The 15,902-nt window shown below is 39.5% G+C and overlaps 1 long non-coding RNA gene across 1 annotated transcript in view; it reads right to left on the minus strand.

Annotated features, from left to right (window-relative positions):
* LOC310635946 overlaps positions 1 to 12,004 on the minus strand; it is an 871,275-nt gene extending 859,271 nt beyond the window's left edge. The window contains exon 1 of the long non-coding RNA XR_014491571.1: positions 11,951 to 12,004. This is a non-coding gene — a long non-coding RNA (uncharacterized lncRNA). The remainder of the gene's footprint in view (positions 1 to 11,950) is intronic.
* Between the last annotated feature and the right edge of the window lie 3,898 nt (positions 12,005 to 15,902).

The raw sequence follows: 15,902 nt of genomic DNA on the forward strand, positions 1-15,902 counted from the left end.
GAAGAAAGTTGCCAGGCTGATGTTGTCCCACAATCAGATGTTGTCCCACAACCAAATGTGAAAAATAGCCAGATGAGCTAATTCTACTTTATTGTAATGCTACATTAACAGAATTTTGAAATTCTGAAAGTACAAATTTCCCACTGTCTCTTTTTATAGTCTGATAAATTAGGAAGGATCCTTTCTGAGTTTCTCTCCTATTATACCACTGTAGGCTTCCCCCTTCTTATCTTATTCTTCCCTCGGCAGCATCTCCCTCCCTCAAAAGTCATTCTCATATATTATCACACTTCCTAAATAGGGAAATGCTTGTGATATAATTTGATATCAAACATTTTTTTGATGTGATTAAGAATCTAGTTAAATGATTTTATGAGGATAAAATTTGTCATACTATTGTACTCAGTGATATTCAATATTCCTCACAAAAACTCTCAATTAGTCCTTGATAATCTATTCTATATTTTTTTGTTATACAGAAAAATACACTTGACAAAACATGATTTTTTTTGTGTTGCAGAGCCACTGCAGTTACTCATAAGGATGAAGAACTGCTGTGCTGCTGCAATACTTGTAATTTTGGGAGTTGCTCGTAAGCACTAGAGGGCGCTCATCATGTAACTTTGAATGAGCATTAAGTGAACACTCATTACTTGGGGATTACCTGTTCTCTTCCAATAACTGAAAGATACTACACAGGAGTTTGCTGTTATTCCAGAGTGTTAGACATGGAAAAATGGAAAACTGAGGTCAATCACAAGAGAGGAGACAGAGGAGATTCTGGCTGAATGAGGTGAAAAATACCCTAAAAATAGAAGCAGTTTTAGAGCTGATCCTGTGAACTAGATACGTTCGGTGTCCTCTTCATCGTTGTTTTAATGCAAAGATCCAGCAGCCATCACTTAAAAAAGCTTTAAGTGGGATTTTTGTAAAGAAGGGGCATAGTGCTAGATGGTCTTATAAAAGACCTTGGTGGAGCAGTGGGCTAATGCCTCCTTAAGTAACACCAGCTGCCTGCAGTTAGTACAGGTTCGCATCCCACCAGACTCAAGGTTGACTCAGCCTTCCATCCTTCCGAGGTAGGTAAAATGAGGACCCAGATTGTTGGGGGCAATAAGCTGACTTTGTAATAATGCCACTTGGGGGGGGGGGCGCGAAAGCCCTAATAATCAGTCATATACATAGAATGAAGGCTATTGCTAAGAACATTGATTTGTGCTTTAAATTATAAGCCGCCCTGAGTCTTCGGAGAAGGGCGGGATATAAATGGGATTAAAAAAAAAATACCTAAAATGCTCATCACAAATTCATAAAGACAAAATTTTAAAAAAATTTCATAGATCATAAAATTAATACTGATTAATATTAATATAAATCTCAATGTACGTCTCAATATACATATCCACTAGTGATTGGAGTTTCCAAACTTGTTGACACAAAAAGGTTGAGATGGTTCCTGTCCTCTCTTGTAATCGTTCTCCAAAGAAAATAAGTTTGGATCATTGTCAGGACCCCATACCTGCCATGACTGCAGCCTTTGAACTCCCAACCTCTCTTCTCCATCTTTCTTTCTCCTCTTGAATATGGAGGAATATGCAGCAACCAAGGCATGAGCCAGAGTATTAAACAAAGCATAAACATGAAGGTTATATTTCTTCCAGATCCTGTTATTTTCCACGTTGGTCTTCAGTGGCAATTTCTGAGTGCATCTTCTCCGGCCTTTGACAGAAATGATGTCTTTTGAAAAAGAACAGTGAAAAGACTGATCTCCAAATTGTGGTTGCACAAAGAGATCTGGTTCAAAGGAACTGTCATTTGGCCTTTTTTTCCACTGAAAACTATAGATCCAAACACTATGGACATATTTGAGAAATGGTTGTTTTCTTATTTGCAGTTCCCCAAAGCTTGCAATTATCCAGACTTTCCCTTCAATGGGTTGTGGCAAATTTTTAAGTGTTGTATGGAAAAGATATATTCTGTCCCAAAGGAAATGATATTCTATAAAGTGAACAAAGACATTGACTTGTCTCCACTTAGAGATGGCATCCCTAAACGTTGTTGGAGGTGTAGTGGTTGACAATTGTTGTGATATAAGAATACAGATTCCATTTCTGACAAGCATAGGAGTTAATGTCCTCATGAAATTCACTCCATTCTCTGTATCTGCAGCAAAGAGACCAATCAAGGTCCATCTGAAATGGAGGAGCAGTTGGAGAATTCCTGGATAGACAATCCCTATTTTGGGGAGCATGTGGTAGAAAAATGGGAATTGACTTTTATCACTCAGAGCTTCTGAGGCAGTTGAACGGATCTGAAAAAGCAGTGAAGAATGCTGTATTTAAGGTCAGTTATTGGCTTTCAATAATCCAACTTGTTTTGTCATGAACATATTAGAATATTGTATTGTTAATTAGCCAGAATATTAAACACAGAACATGAGGAAGACCAGAAAAAAAACAATAAAAGAAATAAGTAACAAAGAATCAGAGTAAAGAATGCAAATCATATTTCTGTATCACCCTTACCTTTTCCTGCAATCAGACCCACATTTGCAGATTTCAACTGAACTGTTTTGTTCAAATAAAGAGCTGTATGATATACAAGTTTTAAGTTGTGTCAGAGGAAATAACATTTTTTTAAACATACGGATAGCAATTAGGTATTCATTTAATCTGTAATCCAAGATACTGATCTCTCTCTTATACCATTTACATTGAAGTAATAGGTGTGTTATGTCTTCTATCTCTGGGTTTACAAAAATACACGTGTGTTCATTATAAGGGACTTGGTTAAACCTGATCAAAGGTTGCATGTGTAAATACCCACCCTAACATGTTCAGCCATTTCAGTATTCAAATACTTTTGGAAGGGGCATGATTAGATGCTCATCCTCTTCAATGTGCCAGACTTATTGAGAATGGCTGCAAATCTTTGTTTTCCAACTGACATATTGCGCAACTAGATGGGTTCATGAGAAAGCAATTGTTAATGGTGGATTGTCTGTGTCTAAAGCCTTCTTATTCGTTCTTCTTCTTCAAAGATACACTCTTTATCTTCCCACCCTGAATTCTATTCAAGAGGAACAAGATATTGTCTTAGCTGAAATATCTACTCATCTAATTAGGCTTTAATTGATTAGGACATTTCATGAATAGTTCAGCTAGTAAAAAATCCTTTCTGGGGCTCTTTTGCTGTTCCAGTTCTTTATGATGAATTTGATCATGAACGGATTAGCAATAGCAATAGCACTTAGACTTATGTAGAATAGAATACTTTATTAGCCAAGTGTGATTGGACACAAAAGGAATTTGTCTCTGGTATAAAAGCTCTCAGTGTACATACAAATAGCAAGGTAAAATAATAATAATAATAATAATAATAATAATAATAATAATAATAATAATAATAATAATAATAATAATAATAATAAGAAGAAGAAGAAGAAGAAGAAGAAGAAGAAGAAGAAGAAGAAGAAGAAGAAGAAGAAGAAGAAGAAGAAGAAGTTGGAAGGGACCTTGGAGGTCATCTAGTACAACCCCCTGCTCAGGCAGGAAACCCTATACCATTTTAGGCAAATGGCTGTCCAGTGTCTTCTTGAAAACCTCCAGTGTTGGAGCATTCACCACCTCTGGAGGCAGGTTGTTCCACTGGTTAATTGTTCTAACTGTCAGGAAGTTTCTCCTTAGTTCTAGGTTGCTTCTCTCCTTGACTAGTTTCCATCCATTGTTTCTTGTCCTGCTTTACTCCCTCTTCTTTGTGGCAGCCCCTGAGATATTGGAACACTGCTATCATGTCACCCCTCGTCCTTCTCTTCATTAAACTACACATACCCAATTCCAGCAACCGTTCCGGATATGTTTTAGCCTCCAGTCCCCCAATCAGTGTATATACAAACATACAAACAACAAAAAAGTATACATATAAACAATAAGGTAATCTAATCATAAGATACCAAAAGAAGAAAGTAGTAGGAAAGATAAGAAGGATAATAATAATATAGCCATACTAGATGAGTAAATAGCCTAAGAGATAAGAGAGTACTGTGGTAATTAGGTATTCAAGCAGAGTGATGGCAGAAGGAAAAAACAAAACTGTCCTTCTGTTTTGGCATGCAATGCCCTATAGCAGCATCCTGAGGGGAGGAGTTGAAACAGTTTATGTCCAGGGTGTGAAGGGTCTGTAGATATTTTCTCAGCCCTCTTTCTGACCCATGCAGTATACAGGTCCTCAAGGGAAGGCAGGCTGGTTGCAGTTCTTTTTTCTGCAGTCCTAACTATCCAATAGAGTCTGTCCTGTCCTGTTTAGTTGCTGTACCAAATCAGACAGTTATAGAAATACAAGTGACAGACTCAATAACTCCTCTGTAGTATTATATCAGTAGCTCCTTGGACAAACTGAACTTTCTGAGTTAATGCAGATTATAGAACCCACAAACTAGAAGATCTCTAATGCTTATACTGTGTTGGGTAATATTGTAAGAGATGGTAGAATAGGAGGGCTCCTCCTAAAATCCACTTTGATCTCTACAGTTTTAAGTGTTTTCAGGTCCAGATTGTTCCAGCTGCACACAGAGTATATACGGCCTCTTAATGCTTTACAGCATCTCTGGATTGTTTAAAGAGTCAACCTATTGCCCCCCACAATCTGTGCCCTCATTTTACCAACCTTGAATGGATGGAAAGTTGAATCAACCTTGAGGCCTGTCGGGATCAAACTCAAGATTGTGCGCAGGAGTTTGTCTTATATGTATAATAAGTTATATTTCTTATAAACTAAGATAAGCCATTGGGATTCTTTTCATGAATCTGGTATTTGTACATCATTCAAAATATCATTAGTTTGACTAGGATGATGTATAAAACAAGAGCTTTTTATCAAGTGCTTCTTTTGTACGGAAGACCCTTTGATTGGACACAGAGCCTCAAGTGTGCAGCAGAAGCTAACCAAAGCAATAGGGATGTGCCATGAGATGATACAGCTGCTTTGATGCTTCCCCTCTTCCCAATGCCAATCCTATCACTACACAACATACCTAGAGTGGCCATGGAGAAAAGTAGCTCTTGAATTCCATAAAGAAGATAAGGTTGGATTTATTGCTTACATGTCCCACCAATCCACTCACTTTATTAGTTAGAGGGGCACACATACAGTACATACCTGTGGGACTTTGTAGGGGCTTACTAATCTTGACATCTGGATGGAGATGTCCCTGTCAGCTCCATCAAAAAAAGCCAAAAGGTTATCCTTCCATCCACAACTGTAGTTGGGGATATTGGCTTCACCAAGAGAGAGCATGTCCAGCAAGGCTTCTGAAGTGCCAATGGTGTTCAAATAGTTGTCATGAATGTTGTAGCCAAGTGTGAGATTGCGCAGGAGCTGGAAATTCTTATTGATGACTTGAATAGCAAAAATGAAGCGTAGCAGTTTAGACTGATCAGAAGATATTCTACTGTAAAAAAATGTTCATTTTATCATCACCATCATCAATAACAAAATATATATCATATTTTATATATTTTGCTTGACTAGTGAAAATAAAGCATAGCACTTTTGCATGCACAGTAAACTCATGTAAAAATGATGTTATCATCATCAACAGAACCAACAACAAACTTTTTTTTCAGCCTAATCCACTTTGTCTCTTGAAGCCTTTAAAGTCTTAAGCCAATACTGACTCCAAACCCAGAGACAAATGATACTAATCATCTCCATTTACTTTTAATGAATGTTGGGAAGATGGAATTGACCTGGGTTAAGAATCACAAATACACCATTCTTTCTGGCAGTACTAATTTTCACCTGCCCAGTAACCAGATTTCAAAATAATTGAATAATTAAAGTAGAACCAACATAAAAGGAAGAGGATGTTTCAAAAGTGATCCAGAAGCCAATTCTAAAAATAAACCATACTGTATTCCTATAAGGATCAAGAAGTAAATATCAACCAGTAGCTTATATTGGAAATGATCTGATCAGGGAAAACTATAATAATCACCAATTTAAACAAAAGTCAGTATTCAAGTAATGAATTCAGAATTGAACAGGGAGAGGAAAATAATGCAGACTTCTTTCAGATTTTTTTTCTGTCCCATCTTTGGATTTTAATCTCTTCCTCAAAATCAGACTAAGAAAGCATGAAAATCAAAATGATTCAGGAAATTAGAAAGGACAAATGCAGCAGTATAAGAGCAAGTGGAATAAGGAGAAGAAAACGAGAGTGTTAGAATTATAAATAGAGGGAATGCAACTCCATTAACCTGAAAGACTTACGAGTGAGACTGACTAGAAGGAGCTACATTGAAAGGGAATATTATATGAGAAGTTTTTGTTACAGTGATGACTATACTAATGAGATGGTCTCCTGGTCTATAATAGCTCCATGGTTTTTTTCCATCCTGGTGTTCCAAAGTCAGTGGGCATTTCATTCTAAGCTTCCCAGAGATTGGTTGGAACAACAGTAGCAACAGAAGCAGAAGCAGGAGGTCCATAATTCATGGGGCTGAATCAATCCCCTTCCTGTTTCTTAACAAGAACAAGAAGAGTTGAAGAATTAACAGCCTTCTCAGAAAAGCAGTAATTTTCCTGTCTGAAATAGAGACCAAACAAGCTTCATCTGTAAAGGAAAGAAAGGTACATTGAACAGCACAGCCCCTACTTATCCAAAAAATCATACAACACAGAGAGTGGCCTGAAGCATTTATCCTTTCCTGATGCAAAATCCCCTCTATGTTGCTTCAGTCTGATGTTTACATGAAAGGCAGTTCTTTGAGAAGTGGAAGGAGACATGTCAAAGAGCAGGATGGTGATAATTACAGTGAGAAGCAACTTTTCCTCCGGGGATCTTGAACGCCTGCTTTGGCTCCATTTGCAGAAAGGAACCTGATGTACAGCATATTAGTGAAAAATTACATATACAGTCCTGAGGGCAGTGTTCTGTAGCGATTGTGGTCTTTCCTGTCAGGACCTGTCCAGAAAATGATGCTGGAGTAAGATGCAACATTTCCACACCTATGTTACTGACTTCTGCTATCCTTCAATATGGATTTTTTTTCTCCAAAGACTACTGAATCAGGTCACCTAGAGCTATGGAGTTTGATGCCACTCTAGGTTGAGGATACTGAATATTTTTGGATTGTATCATGGTGTAAATATGGACAAAGATATAGCACCGATAGATTTTATTTTTTTCCCGTTGCCACACCCACCAAAAACTGCTTTGAAGGGAAATGGTTTCCCTTTCTCTGTTTGTCTGGATGCACTTCATGGTAGTGGGGCTCTTTGGCCCTCACATCTCTGAGGTTGTGCGTGATTCCCCTCTGAAAACGGCCAAGATCTAGAAAGGGATGGTTGATATCTCTGTGTTCCTGGTTTATCTGGGTCAGTTGTCAAAAAGATTATGTTTCTTGTTTGGAGAGAAGGTACATTAATATACATACAGAATAACAGAATAAAAGTATAACAGAATAACAGAGTTCAAAGGGACCTTGGAGGTTTTCTTGTTTAACCCCAGCTCAAGCAGGAAACCCTATATCATTCTGGACAAACGGTTGTCCAATCAGGCGATGGAGCACCTATAATTTCTGGAGGCAAGTTGTCCCACTGATTAATTGTTCTCACTGTCAGGAAATTTCTCCTTATTTCTAGGTTCTCTTTATTAGTGTCCATCCATTGCTTCTTATCTTGCCTTCTGGTGCTTGAGAAAATAAGTTGTTCCCCCTTTTCTTTGTGGCAGCCCATCAAATATTGGAACACTGCTATGCTATACCTTAGCATGGAAGGGGGAACTGGTGGATTGAGTTAGAGGGCTATCAGGACCATCCTGATGTTGATGTGCAGAGGATGGACCATTCTTTTGGAAGCTATATTTTACTTTTTTTCAGCACCCAGCCGGGGTTGACACTATACCTTTAATATTAAATTTATTTGATACTTGCATCAGATTTTTATCCTTTTTGTTGATGTTAGTGCTGGATGTATCTGTTTTGTTTATTTTTCTTTTTTTGTATTTTATTTTTTATGATAAAATATACTGTCTAATAGACACCACAGTGAGGTCTGATTATTTGCTTTTGGTCCTGTATTTTGATTCCAGAGAAACTAGTGTCAGAAGTGGAATTCATAAATTTTCACCATGACCAGGGATGACAAAAGGGCATACATATGTGTTGTAATGAGCTTGATCCCATTTCCTTTCTGCTGCCAAAAAGGGGCACATTTAGGAATACATTTAAGGCAACAGTCTGTGTCTAAAAGTTTATTTTGGCTAAGGAGGTTTTTTAAACGTCTGTGGCCCTTTATCATTGCATTTCTTGGCCACCCTCGGCCATGAAGTGAGTTCAACTGAGCAATGACTGGAGGTGTCTGGCAAGGGGAATTTGGCTTTGAAGGGGTGAGCATGACCCTTCTTTGCTTATATGGTTCAGTTTGAGTCTCAGGCAAAGATGAGCAGCAATCAGGCTATTTGCTATCAATTTTCAGATGACTTTTCGAGACATAAGGGTTTAAGAGACAAGAGAACTTTGGCTTGGATTGAGAGGCACAACCCCTTGATCAAAAAGTCAGTCCATATGCTTGTGTGAGTTTATTTTATAGGGATTCTCTAACTAAGTCATAAAATGGAAAACTTGGTGCATACATATTTAGCCATGTTATTCTTTGGAGATTGGAGGACATGCAGTGCTTTCAGGTCCTCCACTTTCTTAACAAGCAGTGCCTTCAGCTGCTTCACTCTCTTTAGTTAGCAAGTTTCTGTGTCCATATCTACTGTGCATAGTGAGTTCCTTATTGTTTGGGTATTTAAAAGGAAGGGCACAGAGTGGGGAATGAAGAGGACTATTGATGGTGCGTTGTCTTCCCCCCATCTCTGGCATGAAAGGTTGGAGCCAGGAAATAGGCCTGCTCCTTTGGCTCCCCTCTCAGGATGGAGATTTTTTAACCAGGACAGTCTAACCAGCCTAATTTGCCCGCCAGTGTTAGGTTTCATGAATGGGGTTTTTTTGAGCCCACAAAAGGAAATATTTTACCTCAAAAGAGAAGGGAAAGTTATATGGCATGCAGGGTAGTCTACTACACCCACTGCTACTCAGATCTCCATTTTGTTGTGCCAATTTACTTTTTCTGGGATGAATGCTTGGATGGAGATACCAGCATTTGGAAGAGGCAGTTAAAGTGTCTCTGCTTGTGACAGTAACAGGGAAGAATTCAGAAAGAGTTTTTGAGGGAAGAAATTGGAAGTGGTTTAAAGGAGGGAATTTGAAGGAGTTTGTGAGGAATGATTTCAGGGAAGGAAAAAATCCCATGGATGGCAATGGATGTCGGCAATTCAGAAAGAGAGGATAGGAGCCCAGAAGAATTCCTGCCTCCTTCCTCCAAGTCTTGAAAGATGAGAATGAGAAAGACTGTTATTTTTTGTAGCAGGTTTTAGAATTGAATTTTTTTTCCTGTTGGAACAATGAGGTTGTGCATGTAAGGATGGACTGCTGGCAAAAAATTGATCTGTGAACAAATAGAAGCAAACAAAGTCATAAATAGTAGCCAGCATGGGTTTGTTAAAAACAGATCATGCCAAACCAATCTTATTTCATTCTTTGGCAAAGTGACTAAACTAGTAGACCAGTGAAATACTGTAGATGTAGTATACTTAGACTTCAGTAAGGCATTTGATAAAGTAGACCACAACCTACTCCTTGGTAAGCTAGGAAAAGCTGAGATAGACAACACAACCGCCAGATGGATCTGTAGCTGGCGGGCAAACCGTACTCAATGAGTAGTCCTCAATGGCACTACATCCACATGTAGAGAGGTTAGCAGTGGGGTACCACAAGGTTCCATCTTAGGCCCAGTACTCTTCAATATCTTCATCAATGACTTAGGTGAGGGAATTGAAGGGGAACTCATCAAATTAGCAGATGATGCCAAACTAATAGTAGTAGACAGCACAATTTTAACACAGGTCGACTTATTGGATATATCACTGGCCACCACTTGGTTTTTTCCTTGGCTACCACAATACAAGCAAAGACCCTGTCTCCATTCCCATGACTTGATTTAGTTAGATCACCATTAACTGTAATGTGAGCCTTCTGACACTATATTTGTTGAATAAAATTCTCAGTAACATTCATATCTTCCAGAACTTCAAGCAAAAAAAGCCAATCTAAATTATCAAAAGCTTTCTCTGCATTTAAGAAAAAATGTGGCTTCTTTTTATTATGTTGTTGTAAAAATACTATGACATACAGTTCTCACATTGTCTTTTCTCATTTAAGAGAAAAGCCACATTGATCTTCTTGAATAAACATTGCAAAATGTTTTTAATCTGCCAGTCATGGCTAATGTGAACATTTGATAATCACCACTCATAAGTGAATGGTGATTATAAACCATGCTGCTTGGGTGTGTGTGTGAAAGCCCTAATAAGCAGGCATATACATAGAATGAAGGCTACTGCTAAGCTTGTAAGCCGCCCTGAGTCTTCGGAGAAGGGCGGGATATAAATGGAATTAAAATAAAATAAAATAAATTTCCTTGGAGGCAACTCTCTAGGACTCTGAGGAAGATGCATCCTGAGGGTCCCTTATGGCCCTTGCAGACCCTCCGACCAGATTCTCCCCAGCAGCCGCTGCTCCCCAAGAGTTGTCAGTTGAACAGACTCTTTTCATAGCAGCCATTACTGGGGCAGGGAGAAGAGAATGGCGTGGCCCTTCAAGGAATGAAGCCATCTCTCCTTCTGCATTTCTGGGACTTTTTGCCCCTTTTCCATCATGCTAAAACCTTCTAATTTTATTCTTTATTTTGACAATCCCATCTTCCCCAGGCTTTCCCTTTGATTATTCAACTTCTTCTCCACGAGTCTGATTGGTGGCTGAGCTGCCAGGCAAACATTGTTTCTTCCCTTCTGTTTGATTGGCTGCTCCTGGGTTGCCATGATGACAGGGGCAGGCCAAGAACAGAGACAGCCACTGGGGAGAGAGAGAGAGAGGCTTTTTTTTTTGTTTTGGTCTTCCCTCAGAACTGGAGGAGTTGAAGGTGAAATCTTCTCTCTTTTAGGAAGCTCTGATCAGATGCAGCCCAGAAAGAGGAATAGGGGGAAATGAAAGAATGTTTAAAACATATTTTAAAACTGAAGGAAAAATTCAAGACTTTGACAGAAAGAAAATAGAAAACAGAAACTAAAAACAGATAAAAGGTAAGAAGGTGCAGTGAAATTTCACCCTCTTTGACTTCTATGATTTTACATATCAGGACTTAATAAAAACAATCTCATCCCCAACAGTTCTTAAAAGTAGGTAAATACAAGCTCAAATAAATAACCACACATGACATATTACACTCTTCCATCATTTGTTTTACAAAAAGAAAGCCAAAATGGAGAAGCCATGTGTGAAAAGAACTCTAAAGAGGATATATTTTCCTTTTCACATGACTGTAGCATGGATACAGAGCTTATAGAAAAAAGAGAACCGAAATGGAAAACAGTTTTAATATCAAGATTAATGTTGGCATTGTTGGCAAGTTTCCAGTGATTTTGGAGTATTGAATCTATACAGTATCTACTTATTGGTGGTTCAAAAAAGAAAAAAGAAAAAAAACAGCAGAATTTGCAGCAAATGGGGGCAGAGACAGGATTGCCTCAGAGTCGGGTGACCTCTAAGTGCTGTTAGTGGAGAAATAATTATTTGTTATGGGTAGGGAATTTACTCCAGGGAGATCTTGCACCCTCTAGGCACCAGCCTCAGAAATAACCTGAGCTTTGACTAGGTAATGGAAAATGGAAAATCTGGAAGCTATTTTTCCTCACACTTGGCAAAAATACTGGCCTACAATTTAAAAATTACAAATTTCAGGGAACCTATCCTCTTTCAGAGGAATCTTTAACCCTAGGTAGCTTCCAGAGAAGGTGTGCTCTTCCTGCAGCTTCCCAGTTAAGTCTAGACCAGGGGTGTCAAACTCAATTTCATTGAGGGCCGCATCAGCATTGCAGTTGCCCTCAAGGGGCTGGGTGGGTGTGGCCTGGGTGGGCGTAGCTAGAGTGCGTATGGCCTACTGGGTGGGCGTGGCCAGCTCTACATCGTTCGCATCAAGGGTGCCTATAGGGGCCTGGGCAGGAGTGGGACAGATCTGAGGGTCTCTGGCAGAAGGAAGGTCTCTGGGCCAGGGCCAAGGCAGTGGGGGCCGTTCCCTCACTGTTTCCAGGATGGCTTTGCGGGCCACATAAAACCACTTCACGGGCCGTATCTGGCCCCCGGGCCTTGTGTTTGACATGTCTGGTCTAGACAGTGAAGCCTCCAGGATACCCTCCTGCAACTTTCTATCTAAGATTATTTTCCCATTCACATAGCAGAATGCTGAAAGCTTCCCATTTGGAGAAAAGAGGATCATATCTGATTCATGGCTGTTTTCTATTTCCTTATCTTGATCAAGTCTTCACAGAGAGTATTGAGCCTTCCATGTGCTGCTTTGCAGCAAGATCACTACTTTTTGGACAGTGTACAGAAAGGATGTTACCATAGTTATGACTTAACACAGAGTCATGGAACAGTGAGGTCCCATAAGATCTGTGATTTCACCTAACACCTCCAGAAATATCTGATGTAAATATCCAGTGTGTTGCAATTGGGGTCATCTGCATGATTTTGATATCCAGCTCCACTGCTCAAACCTACTTTCAAGTCATATAAAGAGAAAGTGACCATGTTCATACAGATTTAGAATTTCCTATTCAAGACACCTCAGGAAAAAGACTCCTTCCCCCCTCTCTTTAGGGAGCCTTGTCTCTTGTATTCAGCTGTTTTATCTTAATATAACAATCTTATTTCTTACCTTTTTTATCCCTGCCTGCATGACAATTATTCTTTATTTTACTGTTTGATGATTATGTTGAAATTTAATTTCATTAGCCTTGTACTCATTATTTGTTTATTTCCTTGAGTTTTAAATAACCTTAATTCTCACATTGCTGCAAAAGAAGAATACAAAAGCCTGATAACTGGAATGAAAAAAATAAATGCTACGAGCCTAAGAAACAATATCACAATCATTTCTCTAATTTTATTGTTAAATGTTTCTTAGTGTTTAGATCTGGCCTCAGGATAATAATGTAGCATTTGGGGAAGAAGATGCAACCCAGCAGTCCCGCACTGGAGGCCAAGATGGAGAAGACCTGCACAATCACCATGGACTTTCCTTTGGTGCTCAGATAAGTGGGCAGGAAGGAGACCCAGACGCTGCAGAAGACCAGCATGCTGAAGGTGATCAGCTTGGCTTCATTGAAGGCCCCAGGCAGATTCCTGGCCAGGAAAGCTACAGTGAAGCAAATGACAGCTAGGAAACACATATAGCCAAGGGCAACATAAAACATGGTGACAGAGCCTTCGTTGCATTGAAGGATGATCTTTCCAGGCTGGGAGTGCAGGTCAGAATCAGGGAATGGAGGAGAAATAACAAGCCATAAGGCACAGATAAAAATTTGGCCAGCAGAACCAGAAAGGATGATGGAGTTGGCCAAGCTCTTCCCCAAACATCTTCTCACCCTGTTCCCTGGTTTTGAGGCTAAGAATGCCAACACCACTGTGATCGTTTTGGCCAACACAGAAGACACAGCTATTGAGAAGTCAATGCTGAACACTGTTTGTCGGAGAAGACAGGTGGCTTTCCTTGGCTGTCCAATGAAGAAAAAGGAGGACAAGAAGCAAAGCAAGAGAGAAATCAGGAGGATGTAGGAAAGGTCCCAATTGTTGGCTTTGACAATGGGAGTTTCTAGGTATTTAATGAATATGATTAAAATGAATCCTGTTGATAGGAACAAGAGTAGGGCAATTGAAACCAGAATTATGCCCAGATATTCTTCATAAGAGAGGAAGATTATTCTTTTGGGGATACATTGGACTCTGCTCTCGGTTGGATATTGATCATCTGAGCACTTGGTGCATTTTTCAGTATCTGAGAAAAGAGAAATTAATATTTCTTTTATACCTCTTTTCACCTTTCAACAAAGATCTGCTATAGATGTCAGATGATACTGAACAACCATGGCAGGTGACAATATTGGGGGAAAACGCCAAATGGGGCATGTATGATAATACTAAATGTGACTGTGGGAACATCCCACAAACGTTACCCTATATTTTAATGGAATGCCCCCTCAGAAGGTTCCCTGGATCCCTGCAAGAACTACAATATCTCAAGGACACTTTTTGTGGGATGTTTTGTTTGTCTCTGTGTGTGAATTTTATGCATTAATGCTGTATTCTGTTATACTATAGAAAATAAATAATAGCTGATACTGAGAGACAGGTAAGCTATAGTAAATGGTTAATATGACCCTGCATACATATATAAAACATTTGTCTATCTGGCCATCTTAAAGCAGGCTTTGGACAGCTTAAAGCCCAGAAAAAACCGTATCTATATACAGCTATAACAATAAGCACCAAAAGAGAAATACTTGTTGCCATAAGTACCCTTCACTCATCCAATCCACCACATTCTCAGTCTTCATTAACTTTACCTTATCCCAATGCCTGGGAGAAGAACCAGGTCTCCAGAATTTTAAAAGGGAGAAGGGCCTGTTGGAATTCAAGGCTAGGACTTTCAATATGGCAGGACGTATAACAATACAGATAGGCTTCCTAGGACCCACAAACTAGCAATGCTTTAGTGAACAGACCGGGAGCCTGTCTATTGTATCTGCCCTAGTGGGAAAAGCAAATATCCTCAGGGAAAGGAAGTCTCATTGGCACCCTGGATAACCAGGCTGAGTCTGAGGGAGAGGTCAAAGACATCATCAATTTGGTTCTTGTAACCTTAATGCCTTCTATCATTTCATCTCTGTTAGTGAGAATTAAGTCCAGTATGGATATCCCTCTATACCCTTCTCTACCATTTGGGAGTCAAAGTTGTCTGCCACTGTAGGTCTTTTAGGAATATTTTCTTCATGTCGTACAAGCAAGAAGTGACCAAGGCATGTGCCATGCCCCTCAGACTAGGAAAGGGCAAAGTTGTTGACAAGAATAATCTCTGTGAAGGTGCCTTTAGCCATGACTGCCACATGCTCATTGAAGAGTAGCCATGAGGTGCAGAAGACCAGGACCAAATGTGAAGTTCCAAGTAAGCTCATTTATTGTTCATGCCTACTCACAGGAATCTTCTCAAGTAACGGTTAGCACTATTTTGTCAATAGATAAGAGTTAACAGAGTTCAAGGGAGGTTGGACTTAATCCATGTGTGACTATGTAGAGACTTTAGGCTGTTTCCTCTTATTGACTCTATCCCTACCATCTGCCACAACTCCTACAGTAGCTGTGTTTCTAGGAAGATCCCCAAATTATGAGCCATCTCTATCCAAAGGTGTGTCATACCATTCAAAGTCATAGACAGTTTATCACTAAACATTTAGGGGCAAAAACAGAAGCTCACTGTATTTTGCTAGGGTTGAATCAATTTTGCTTCCTCCCTGTCCAGTCCATTGCCTCCTTATAACTCAGCATCACAAGACTACCGTCTACCTAGCCATGGATGGTGTACTGTTGGTACCAAGCTTGTTGCGGCAAATGACCCCACCCAGCAATATCATGTAAAAGATAAGACCAAGATAAGATAAGATAAAAGATAAGACCTGTGTCTTTCCCCAGGAATTGGTGGGACCACCAATTCCTGGGGGGGGGGAAAAGCATTAACTAGCCCCAAGGCCAGATTAGCATTATCCTTGGAAATATTTCTTAATTCTTCCTATTATGGAAGAAATTGGGCACCTTGAAAATTAAGAACCACAGAATTGTTAATCTTAGATGTGTCTCTTTAAAAATGGACATTGATCAAAATGCTCTTGTTGAATCCAGTACTTTTTTCTTTGGTGTCACCCACCTTCCTGAGTGGAAATGGTCCCCTCCGGACAAGGAATA

Source organism: Vipera ursinii (genome assembly GCF_947247035.1).
Source record: "Vipera ursinii genome assembly, chromosome: 2".
Classification (NCBI taxonomy): domain Eukaryota; kingdom Metazoa; phylum Chordata; class Lepidosauria; order Squamata; family Viperidae; genus Vipera; species Vipera ursinii.